Source organism: Petaurus breviceps, unplaced genomic scaffold (assembly GCF_028583685.1).
Source record: "Petaurus breviceps papuanus isolate PSGF00001 unplaced genomic scaffold, PetGlider_PUasm1.0 373, whole genome shotgun sequence".
Classification (NCBI taxonomy): Eukaryota; Metazoa; Chordata; class Mammalia; order Diprotodontia; family Petauridae; genus Petaurus; species Petaurus breviceps.
In genome coordinates, this window is record NW_027186299.1 from 2,342,574 (window position 1) to 2,355,224 (window position 12,651).

Genomic DNA, 12,651 nt, shown 5'->3' on the forward strand with positions numbered 1-12,651 from the left:
CCAGAAGTCAGTGCTGTGTATAGAATGGGATGAGTCTGTAATCTCCTGTCACAATCTCACACATGATGATGGCCCAGCTTGCCCTTCTATTGAATGATAGCCTGGGTTCCCTACAGAGTAACTCTAAGAGCTGGCTGCCCAAGCATTTCAAAGTCTCATTTGAACGTATCATGTCTTCAGACCATCTGGGTGCAATCACCCATAGGTCAAGAAGGTCCGGGCATCCAGAGGCGTCCTGAGCTGACAGGAGCATCCTGGATGCTCCAGGAACAAGAACCTCCATCTCTCTGCTCCAGCATTGTCTCTGGCTGTCCCTCATGCCTGGAACACTATCCCTCCTCTGCCCTGACTTTGAATCTCAACCAATATCCTGCCTTCTCCAGGAAGGTTTCCCCAGTCCCTTTCCCTCTGACAATAGTTTCCTACTTATCCTGTGTATACTTGGTTTTGCATTATATGTGTTCGCATGTTGTTTCCCTCATTAGTTTGTAAGCTCCTCAAGGACACAGCCTGACTTTAGCCTCTTTTTGTATCCCAGCATTTAGCACAGTGTTTAGCATGTAGTAGGGGCTTGATAAGTGTTTATTGCTTGATCATTATCCTTTACCTTTTGACTGTGCCCCAATACCTGTTGACCCTGTACATCTATGACTAACACTTCAAGGCCAAAGAAGTGGGGGTTGGGGGGAGTTGTCTCAGCTCATTCCCAAGCCATGACTCAAGGGATATTTTAGGAAGCAGCTGATAGGAAATTTGGTGGAGGCTGGATGGATTTTACTCAAAGACAGACCCAACTTTTTAGGAAATAGGGGTTGGGATCACACATTTGAAGGAAACTCAAAAGCCCATGGATCTCAGGGAAATTTCTAGATCTTTAGAGGCATGTAAATGAAGTAGAAACAAAAGCTTTTCTAATTTTAGACTACATGAGACATAGACACATTAGCAGTCCTACAGGTAGGAAGACAAATGACCTGGATGACCTTTCCAGGTGATCTATTGTTCATAGTTGTTCTGTGAAGTGTCTACCTGGGAGGCAGGAGGAGGTGAAGGAGAAGCAGGAGAAAGGAAAGAGAGAGACACAGAGACAAAGAGACTTCGACACAGAGAAACAGAGGCAGATAGAAAGACAGAGAAGACAGAGCCTATGAGTTTGAGAATCATAGCACTGGAAAGCACATCTAGAACCCACCCAGTCCAGCTATATCTCACAAAGAATTCTCTGTACAACAACATACCTAACAAGTGACCAGTTTTTGCTTAAAGAAATCCTGCGTGTGTGTGTGTATGTGTTGTGGGGGGGGGGTGTTCTCTTGAGAAAAGTCAGCCCTAATTGTTAGGATTTTACCCCTTTTAAATTAAGTTTAATTTGCTCTCCTCCACCCTTCTAATCCCCACTCCTGTCCCACCTGTGGCTCCATGGGCTGAGGAGTTCACCTCTTCTATAAGACAATCTTCCAGGTACCAGAAGAGAACTAACATTTCCTACCTCCTTCCCCTCAGCAGGACTGATCGTCACCAAGAAGAACTAAATGTCACCAGTTCCTTTATCCCAGGTAAATGCTTTCAAGACCTCCCACCCTGGCCCCATCCCAATCTTCCAGATACTCTCCAGCTTCCAGTCCTCTTTACAATGTATTACTCAGAACTGAGCCCATGAACCCAGATTTCATTTGATCAGGGCAGAATAAACATGTTTCTCCATTCCCTCATTCCAGATGCTGGGCCTCTCCTAATAGAGCTTAGCATGTCATTAGCTTTTTAACCTAAGTGTATTATTTTGCATTTATCACCATTAGATTTTCTGTTATTAAATTTGGCTCAACAATCTGGTCTATCTCTGTGGATCTCAGCCCTGTTGTCCAGGGTGTTGACTGTCCCTCTCAACTTTGTGTCATCCGAAAATTCGATAAACTCTCCCTTGATGCTTTTATCCAAGTCGATGCTAAATGTATTAACTGGCTCAAGGCTAATTAAACAAAACCAAGTGCAGATCCCTGAGGTACTTCACTAGGAACTTCCTCCTCAGCTGACATTCAGTCATTGACTGCTGTTGTTGAGGTCAGGCATTCCACCAGTCCCAAAGCCACCCAGTTAAGTTATCATTTAGCCCATGTTTCTCCAGTTTTTCCACAAGAATAGTTTGAGAGACTTTGTCAACTCAAATGCCTAAATACATGAAAAAAATGAAATTTCCTCCTGATGCCTAACTCCTGGGGATCTCTTCCACCAAGAGATGACAATTTAGAAGGACAGTCCCAGGGTTGGAAATTGGAAGTTCAATTTGCTCAGGATCATGAAGCTAATGGTTGCTTAAAATGGGATTTAAACCTAGGGCCTCCTGCCTCTAAATCCAGCATAATATTCATTATACTAGTTACTTCCCAAAATGCTTTGCTAAAATCCTTCTAAACTATGTCAACCGAATTCCTCTAATCAGCTAGTGGAGTAAGCCTGTTAGGAAGGAATCAAGGTTAGGATGGAATGGAATCTTCTTGCTGGAGCCAAGCTGGCTCTGGATGATCACTGCTTCCCTTTCTAAAAATTCAACAGGAATCCCTTTAATTGTATCACTTTGCCAGGAATTAAAGTCAAACTCCTTTGAACAGATTTTGCAGAATCCCCTTCTTTTCCCTTTCTTTTGACCCTTCTATTCTCTGGCTTCCAAAAGTCACTCACTGACAGTGTTTTAGAAATTACTTTGACTAATTCTTTAAGTACCTGAAGTTGTAGTTTGCTGGCTTTGATGTCTTCAGTTCATGAGGGGAAACTAGCTGCTTACTGGTGAATCCCTTTCTTACTGTTTAGGATTTTTCCTGAATATCCTTTGTTTTTTACATCATCTTCATTACCCAAAGCATCCTTCCCTACTCCCCAACACACTGAACTATCCCTTATAACAAAGAATAAAAAATTAAGGGGGGGGAAAAAGTAGCTGAAAAAAATTACTAACTCATCCATCAAGTTCAATGGTATATGTAGTAGTCCACCTCGATAGCCCCCCACTTCAGCAAAGAAGGAAAGAGCCCTAGTAAATCTACTTTTCCTTTGGGACTAAGCATAAGGGATCATTATAATTAAACACGTCCTGTTCCAATTCTTTTGTCTGTTGTTGCTGAGACACTGGCTAAATGATAATTGCTAATAATAAACTATTGCTGTTTCCCCCACCGTGCTCCTGTGGCCAGTGTGGCTATCACTCTCCTAGGTCTGCTCCCCAATTTGCACCAAGGTCATTTAAATCTTTATTCTTTTATGAGCTACATTTTCACTCTTAATATGAATTTAACAATTTTCCACAAACCTGGACATTTCTGTGCCCAGAAAACAAGAGGGAGGATTGTCGAAGACTGTTCCTCACAGCTGGGGTTTTATATCCATTGTGCTTTCATACAGTGAAGTAGATTCCATCCTATTCATGCATCTCCCTTTATTTAGTGATCCCCCAATCAATGGACAGCTAGTTTGTTTCCTACTGTTGTTGCTACTACAAAATGAACCGTTGACATATTTTGGTGGCAATTAGAGTGTTCTCCCTCCCTCCTACATTTTTGGCCTCCTTGGGCTATGTGCCTAGCAATGGGATATTTGGGTCAAAGGGTATGGACACTTTAGTTCTTTCTTATTTCAATTTCAAGTTGATTTCTGGAATGGATGGATCAGTTCACAACTCCACCAACTGCATATTAATGAGTGTGTCCATCTTTCCAAAGCTTCCAAGATGGACTATTCACATCTTTGTACCCCTTATGTGTCAGACACTGTGCCAAGTACATCATGAATAGTATCTCATTTTATATTCACAACAATCCTGTGAGGTAGGTGCTATTATTATCCCTAATTACAATTTAGGAAACTGAGGCAAGCAGAGTAAATGACTTGCCCATGGTCACACAGCTGGTTAGTGTTTGAGAACAAACTTCAACTAAGGTCTTCATGACTCTTCACAGAGCCACCAGCTGCCTAACAAGTATTCATGCCTCCATGGATCTGAGACACTCTGAGGGTCCAGCTGACTCTGATTTTCTATAATTCCATAACTTCCTCCAGTTAACACAAAGCAGTAAGGGAAAAACACTGGACTGAATCTCTGGGACAAATCCTCTGATTCTAGGTCTAGGGCTCTTTGCACTGAAATGAGGACTGATCCCAATAGAAGAATTAACTGATCCTTCATAATCTTACTTTTTCCTCACCCTTTGAAGGAGACAAGGGTTCCCATTTTATAGATGAGATCACTGAGGCTCAGAAAGGCCCATCACCTCTATGCCAGTTGTTTTCTTCTGGGTCCTCAGTGACTCAGCCTTTCAGGGTTGAAGGGTGGGTGGAGGACAAAGGAATGATGGAACCACAGCACTTTGTCCCTGCTGCCTGGTAGCAGCAGGAGCTTGTGGATTCCAAGGCACCAGCAGCGTGGGCGTTGTAGACAATGCTCACTCATCATGCCACGTGATGCTAGGATGATAAGGAAACGGGACGGCTGCCAAATTGGCTCATCCCCCCCATATTTTATGGAAACTTGAGAGTCGGGCAGACACCACAAGGAAGTCATCTCCTTTTGTCTCTCAACACTGAAGGGATAATTAGTCTTGGTAATAAAATTAAAGAAAGAAGACAAAAAGGCACTTCTTGCCTTATGTTCATAATTGAATTTCTTTAAAACAGTTTTACCAGAAAAACTTTCAGCTCCTTCCTGATTTTTAACTGTGTAAAGTTCTTATTTCCACAAAAGGATTGTTGGTTGGTTTTTAACTTGGGGGAAGAGGAAAGAGGAAAACTCTACTCTCCTGGTCTTTTCTGATAGTCAACTTGAGAAGTCAGCCTGTGTGTGTGTGTGACACACAATATGGAATACACATGTTCACACATGTACACACATGCATGTATATTAAATTTACATGTGTGGATACATATATATACATATATATATAAGAGGCTTAGATTGTCATCTCCCATGATGATTGATTTCTTCTAACATTCATTCATTCATTCGCTCAGCAAACATTAAGGGCCTGCTGTATGCAGAGCATCTCCATAATATGGAGCCGACAGGGCAGCTAGGAGGCAGGCAGCTTTGAATGGAGGATGGTGTTCCTGGACCCAGGTAGGAGTTCTAACTGATAATGGCCAACTGAGCGATCTGAGCACACAGATCACTTATCTGTGTGGACCCCATTTCCTCAGTTATTAAATGGTTATGACAGCATTTGCACTGTCTATCTCACAAGGCATTCCTGTGAAGGCAGCAAGCATTCATTAAGTGTTCCTTTGTATATGCTAAGGATACAAATAAGAACAAAAAGGGGAAAAATACTGTGCCTGCCTTCAAGATGCTTACAGTCTAATGGGGAGCCGGAAAGCTGGGGGAAGGGAAGATGTGCCAGACAGATGGAAGTGTCTGGGCTGGGGGCATGACTTTGTAAGTAAGGCAGAACCAGGGCAGGGAAGATGAAGGCTGTGCACACACTGAGGCTCCTGGAAGAACTTAGCAAGGAGAGAAGTGGGTGGACGTTGTGGAGGGATAGTCCAGGGTGATCAGGTCTTGCAAAATGAGGGGGCCCCCTGGGCACCAAAAGAAATTCCATGATGAGCCAGCAGGAGAGGAAACACAGTGTTGGCATCGAGGAAGTTAGGAATGGGGCAGGAAGAGATTTATAAGCCTGGAGGTATTAGAGGAATTCAGATTACTGAGGCCTGGGGGAGAACATCTTTTGACTGTACGGAGTAGGACCACATGGGCTTTGAAGGACCACATTTCTTACCTCCCAGGGCTGTTGTGGGAATCAGATGAGACATGTGTTTGTAAGGCACTCAGCACAGTGCCTGGCACACAGTAGGTACTTAATAAGTTTGGGCAGTGAAGGAGACAGAGCACCAGACCTCCAGTCAGGAAGACTCCTCTTCCTGAGTTCAAATCTGACCTAAAACACTTCTTAGCTGTGTGACCCTGGGCAAGTCACTTCACTCTGTTTGCCTCAGTTTCCTAATCTGTAAAATGAGCTGGAGAAGGAAATGGCAAACCCCAACAGTACCTTTGTTAGGAAAACCCTGAATGGGGTAACAGCGCTTTGGACATGACTGAAATGACTGCCCAACAACAAATAACAATGCTAATGACTACAACAACAATGAATGCTCCTCCCTACCCATCCCTCCTCTGTGCCTGAGTGAAGCCCAGAGCTTCTTTTCTCCTGAGACGTTACCTGCAGGAAGGACAGAGAATCACGAGATGTCTACTCTGGTTAATGGAGGAAGATGTCTGAGAATGAGGGGTGGGGGAGGCATGAGGAGAGACTGAAGCAGCCATGTTCAGGGCCCCAGGAGTTCTGGCTGGAATCCTATGGAATGAAGAGAGCAGACCCTGCCTGCAGAGACTGCCTTAACTTAGGAGATACTGCAAATGGAGAAAGATTCTTGGCAGGTGAAGCTGCTCAGCCTTGACCCAATCCCACCAGTAAGACATGTTCTACCCCCCCCCCCACCTGGAGAATAATTTCCCCTTCTAGTCACGCTAGAGCATATGCATGGAAACTGCCGACCACATCCCATTCCCTCCCATGTTAAGCCCACTTCAATGTGCTAATTGTGAAGGCATGTTCCTTGTCAGGTCTAGCCTGGAGCTAGTGGCATCCACATGACTTTAGAGTTTGCCAGCCGAGGTGGGATGGGAGCTGGAGCCCCTGCTTATCTACCAGACCCCAGATGTTTTCAGGAGCTTATGTCAGTGCAGAGATAAGTGACAGGCTATGGTGAGAGGGGCCTTATTAGAAGGGGTAGAGCTCAGAGGAAGGGGCGTCCACTGATTGCTTCGATGTCTCTGAAGGCTGACCAGGGGCCAATGAGTTACAATAACTGATAGGTTCCTGTTTCTCTAACACTATGGCTACCAAGCACTTTTCCCCTTACCTAATGGGAAATTCACAACCATCCTGAAAATCAGGCAGTGCAAATCCTATCTCCTGGTCACTGATGGGGAAATTAAAGCTCAGAAGAACATTGATCAAGGTCACACTTGTTCTCAGTGATGGGATAGTAATTTGGTGATACACAGGTCCTGTGATCTGGAAGCAACCTTAGGGCCCACCTGTTCTGAGTCCCTCATCCTAAAGCTGAGGAGGAGGAAGCCAAGAGATGGCAGAGGCTTGCTCAAGCTCACACAGCTGGCTGTTCTGACCCCATATCCTTTGTTCTTTTCTCCACACTAAATTTAGGGGCTATAGGGGGCTGAGGGTGAAGAGAAGTCCAAATGACCCTAGTTCTCTGTCCTGGACTCTGGCAGAGAGTTGTCAGAGTGAACATAGAAGTAGAATATGGGAGGTCTTAGTACAAATTCTACCTTTAGAATTCACTGGCTGGGACCTTTGGAAAATCATTTACCATCTTCCCTGAGACCCAATTCACTCATTCTCAAAGGGATTGATAATTAGGCCTTGAAAGGCAGTGCAGTGCAGTGAATAGAAACCCTGTCTCAGAGTCAAGGAAAACCCAGGCTCACATCTCAGCTCTGGTATTTATTGGCTGTGCAGCTCAAGTCAACTCACTTAACATCTCAGTGCTTACAAATTGGAGGGCAGGTGCAGATCTGTGCTAGTGAAGGGCTTTTCCTCATCCAGAGTTCACTACACCAATGAAATCTCAACTCCAGTGCAAAAGGGAAAGGGCGGGAGCATTTATTAAGTACCTCCTGTGTGCTGGACATTATGCTAAGCATTTATATTGCACCTACTATGTGTCAGACTCTATCAAACCTTTTACAATTATTATCCAATTTGATCCTCACAATAAGCTGGTGAGGTAGGTGCTGTTATCCCCATTTTGCAGTTAGGAAACTGAGACAGAAAGCAATTAAGTGACTTGCCCAGGGTTACTCAGCCCAATAAGTGTCTGAGGTTGTATTTGAACATAGGACTTCCTGACTCTAGACCCTGTACTTTATCCAATTCACCCCATATGTGTTGAGAAAGTGTCTAAAGGGCCAACCTCACAGGTTTTTTTTGAGACTCAAATGAGATCTGTATAGAGTGAGATATTGATGTCAGTTATTTGGAAAGAGCTTTGCCTTCAAGGACCTGGGTTCAAATCCTATCTCAGTCTCCCACATGTCCTTGGGTAAATCACTTAATCTCTAGGGGCTACAGATCCTTTCACTGTAAGATGGTGGAGTCAAACCAGATGTTTTGTGAGACCCCTTCCTACTCTACACTGATGATCCCATTATTCCAAATGGAGGAAGTTATGGAATCAGTAAAGCAGCATCCTCAGCCTGAGGGGAGGATCTAGGTAGATGGTCTCTATCCTCTGGCAGCTCAAGATCAATGCTCTGGGAGGCTGTCAATGAGCCCCATCCATCCTTCAAGATGTGAGCTCAATGATCCAGCTCCTACTTCCTTCCAGTGGAGTGAAAGCCAATGAGACTGAGGCTGATCCAGGGCTGCTGTGGATGAGCAGCCTAATTCTAAAAGCAGGGGGAGGGAAAACATTGAGATAAGAAGCAAGATGCTTTTTTTCTTTTATATTTGAATTGAGAAATGTCATTGAGATGCAGTTTGTATAAATCTACTTTCCAATAAATCTGTCCTCCTACACTGAAGAGGAAAATATTTACCTGAAATGGAAAAGAGAAACAAATGGGTTGACTGCCACTAAAGAAAATTAGAGAAGCTGGAGAAATCAAGGCAACCACAGCAAGTACCAAGTAAGAACTCACTTGAAATAAAGGAAAAAGGAGCATAATAGAAAATAAAAGGAACAACTGAATGGGAGAGAAAAAACAAGGGGGTTTTTAGAAGTACCAGTGAAACTGAGAAGGTCTTGGCAAGTTTAAGCAAGAAGAAGATAGAGGGTAATCCAATTACTGCACTCAGAAGTCAGAAAGGGGCAGGCACCATGAATTCAGAAGAGATGAAGAAGATTGCCAGGCCCTTTTCAGGGAGCCAGTCACAGCCACAGTTGGGGGGGGGGATCCAAACTCCCAGGATCAGAGTTGGGCATTAATCAGGAGAGGGCTTGGCACACAGGGCTCAAGGGAAGAAAGACACAATGTTGACAGAGACAGGAATAGAGAGGGAGTCAGAGACAGAAATAGATATGGAAAGTGAGTTAAAGACAGAGAGGGAGAGGGAGATGGAGATATAGATGGAGACAAAGATAGAGAGAGATTGGTTTAGTGGGTACCAAGAAGGACATGCATTCTCAGGAGAATAAAGAGACACATGGTTCTTTGTATGTAGTTCCAGAAGACCTAGGTTTGAATCCTAGCCATTTTTCATCTATAAAATAAAGAAGCCACATCAAGATGGCCTCGGAGTCCTTTCCAGTTCCAGAGTAGTGATTCTATGCAATTTAGAGCTCATCAGCAGACACACAGAATACGAATGCTTCTGGAGCTTTGGACTGGTACACTCATTTGGGAAAGAAATTTGAAATTATGCCAATAAAGTGGCTAAAATGTAGGCATAGAAACCAAGGAGATCATTGACGCAAAGAAATACTCTGTGTAAACCAAAAGATGCATAGAAGCACTTCTTGTGGTAGCAAAGACCTGAAACTAAGTCAATGGGGGAATGGCTAACCAAATTGTGGCACCTGAGTGTGTGGGAATATTACTGGGCTGTATGGAGTGAGGAATATGATAAATGCAGAGAAGCCAGGCAAGACTTACTGAAACTGATGCAGAGAAGAAAAAAAGCAGAGCTGAGAAAACAGCCAACAGAATGATGACAGAAATGCCAATGGAAAGAACACACACACACATACAAACACACACACACACACAAACACACATACCTGAAGGGTTGTAGAATCATCCAGAACAAGTCTAGTCCCAAAGAGGAGATAGGAGAAAATATGTCCCTTCATTCCTTTGCAGAGTTTAGCAGTCAATGGCTGTGTAACATAACCTATAGAGTCAGATTCTTTGCCATGTGTCAATTGAATTTACTGATTTATTTTTCCTTTTCATTTTCTTTTAAACTTATGTAGCTCTCTGGTGGGGTTGGGGAAGCACAGAAGGAGCCATCTAGGTGATATAAAAGCCAATGGTACCAACAACAATGGATTTTAAAAAGAAATACGTAAATCCAATATGAGTTGATGTCCATCATGCACATGGATTCTTGGGAAGACTCCTACCTTGGTCCAAACACATAAAAATTAACTCCTGTACAGTGAAAGTGGACCATTAACAATCCCCATAAAACATTAGGTGCACAATTATTCCCTGAAGGAAGACAGAATCAGATGGCTGATCTACACTCTGACATCTGTATGGAAGACTAGAGAATGGAGACACCTGAGGCAGGGAAATCCTGAGGCAGGAGCTATCTCAGTCAGGCTGAGAAGCGAGAAGAGCCTGAGCTGGGCCAGTATGGGTGGAGAGAAGAGAACAGAAGAGAGAAATGTTGAGGATGTTTGACAAGACCTGGAAACAGGATGAGGTGGGGGGGGGGAAGGGGAAAAGCAGAGCAAGATGATTGGTTGTCAGTCTGGGTGACCAGAAGGATGGTGGTGCCCTGAACAGAGACAGGAAAGTTAAGAGAATGAGTGAGTTTAGGGGAAAGATATTTCATTTAAGACATGTTGGCTTTGAAATTACTTTTGGTACCCTGGTGGAGGTGTCTAGTAGGTAGCTGGCAATTGAGACCAGAGCTCTGGAGGGAGGCTGGGACTATATATATATATATACACAGATCTGGGAGACATCTCCATAGAAATTATGAATAAACCTATGAAGATAATGTGACCCCCAAGAAAGATTAGAGAGAGAAGAGGATCCAAAGCAAAACCTTGGGGTCTACCTGTAGTGTTGAACATGGAAGCTGATATTGCAAAGGAAACTGAGGAGTGCCCATACTGATCTGAAGAGAGGCATTAGAACATGGGGAGAGTGCAGATTTTCTATATCTAGTCAACATCTCTGTGACTTCCTGTCATAGTAATGGAATTTAAAGATTGCTTTTTATTGGCTTGGTTTGGGGGTTAAATGTTAAGACCCAGAGCTTGTGAATCCCATTTGTGGGATGGACTTGTTGATATTAAGAGAAGGAGCCAAAGAGGGAGGAGCTGGTGCCATGTATCGAGAGAGGGCCAAGCTGAGAGAGGTCAGAAGAACTTTTGGGAGAAGTATCATGGAGACAGAGAGAGAGAATTTCCTGGGGCCAGAGTTGCAGAGAGAGAGACAGAGAGAGACAGAGAGAGAGAGAGACAGACAGAGAGAGAGAGACAGAGAGAGAGAGAGAGAGAGAGAGAGACAGAGAGAGAGACAGAGAGAGAGACAGAGAGAGAGACAGGGACAGAGAGAGAGAGACAGAGAGAGACAGAGACAGAGAGACAGAGAGAGACAAAGAGAGAGACAGAGAGACAGAGACAGAGACAGTGACAGAGACAGAGAGACAAAGAGACAGAGAGAGAGACAGAGAGAGAGAATTGCCAGCCAAAGCCTGCTGGATTGGCGCTGCCCAGAACTTTTGAGAACTGCCACCTGGAGCTGCCAATCACTGAGGAGGCATGACTCTGGTGCCAGTATTTTGTCTGTCTGTTTTGATGTTACTTTGTCAGAGTTGTTGATACAGGCCTCTTGTTGGGCCTAGGTTGATTTCACAGGCAGAAGGTGTATTGAAGAGGATGCCAGCAATGTACATAAATGTTGTGGTGTTTTGTTGAGCTTTGTCTTCCCAGGAAAAGAAACTGCTGAGAACTTGCCTTGGGTCAAGATGAAGAAAAGATCTGTCCTCAGGTATTGAATGCTGTGATGATATTGTCACCTAGTTGTGACCTAGGGGTGGATGATTTTTGTTCTTTCCACTACCCATTGAGAGGGTGCTTGGTGATAACAGATGATATTGTAATTCAGTTGTGATCATGGTGTGGAAAACTTCTAACCTTTGTACTTTGTGACTGAACAAATGAATGTACTTTGTTTAGAATTGGAAACTAATCTCCACTTGAGAAGAGAGACTTTGTGATTGACTAAATGAATGTACAACTCAGGGGTGGAGTACTTTGACTTTAGACTTTGTGATTGAATTGAGAATCTACTAAATAATTGAGTTACACATGGTGAATGCTGTACTTTGATTTTCTGTGAATGCTTTGCCTTAATATGTTACTGAATAAATGGAGTTTGCTATGCTCATTATCTGAATCTTGGAAGCTGCTCTTGCTTGGCATTACACTCCCCAGACCAAAACTCCCCTGGACATCACTGTTCTGTAGCCACTATCTTGACCTACTAGAATGTAAGCTCATTGAGAGCAGGGACCATTTTTGCATTTGTCACGGTGTCACTTAGCACAATGTCTGGTCCATAGAAAGTGCTTAATAAATAATTTTCAAGTGTGTGTGTGTGTGTGTGTGTGTGTGTGTGTGTGTGTACATGTCATGTACTCCCATAAACTCCTTGAGGACAGGAGTCTTATAGGTTTTGATCACGTTATCTCTGGAACCTACCACAGTGCTTGCCACATATAAAGTTTTTAATAAATGTCTGCTAAATTGAATGAAAAGGAGCAGCCAGACAGGATTCTGGTTTGTCCTTCATTCTTAATGAGGGCTGTGACATCAGGAAGATGATGCCATGACTTGAAAATGCATCGTATTTAAGTGAGGGAGGGCTGTGCAAAGTCACCAGCTTCACTTTCTTCACCAGAGCCA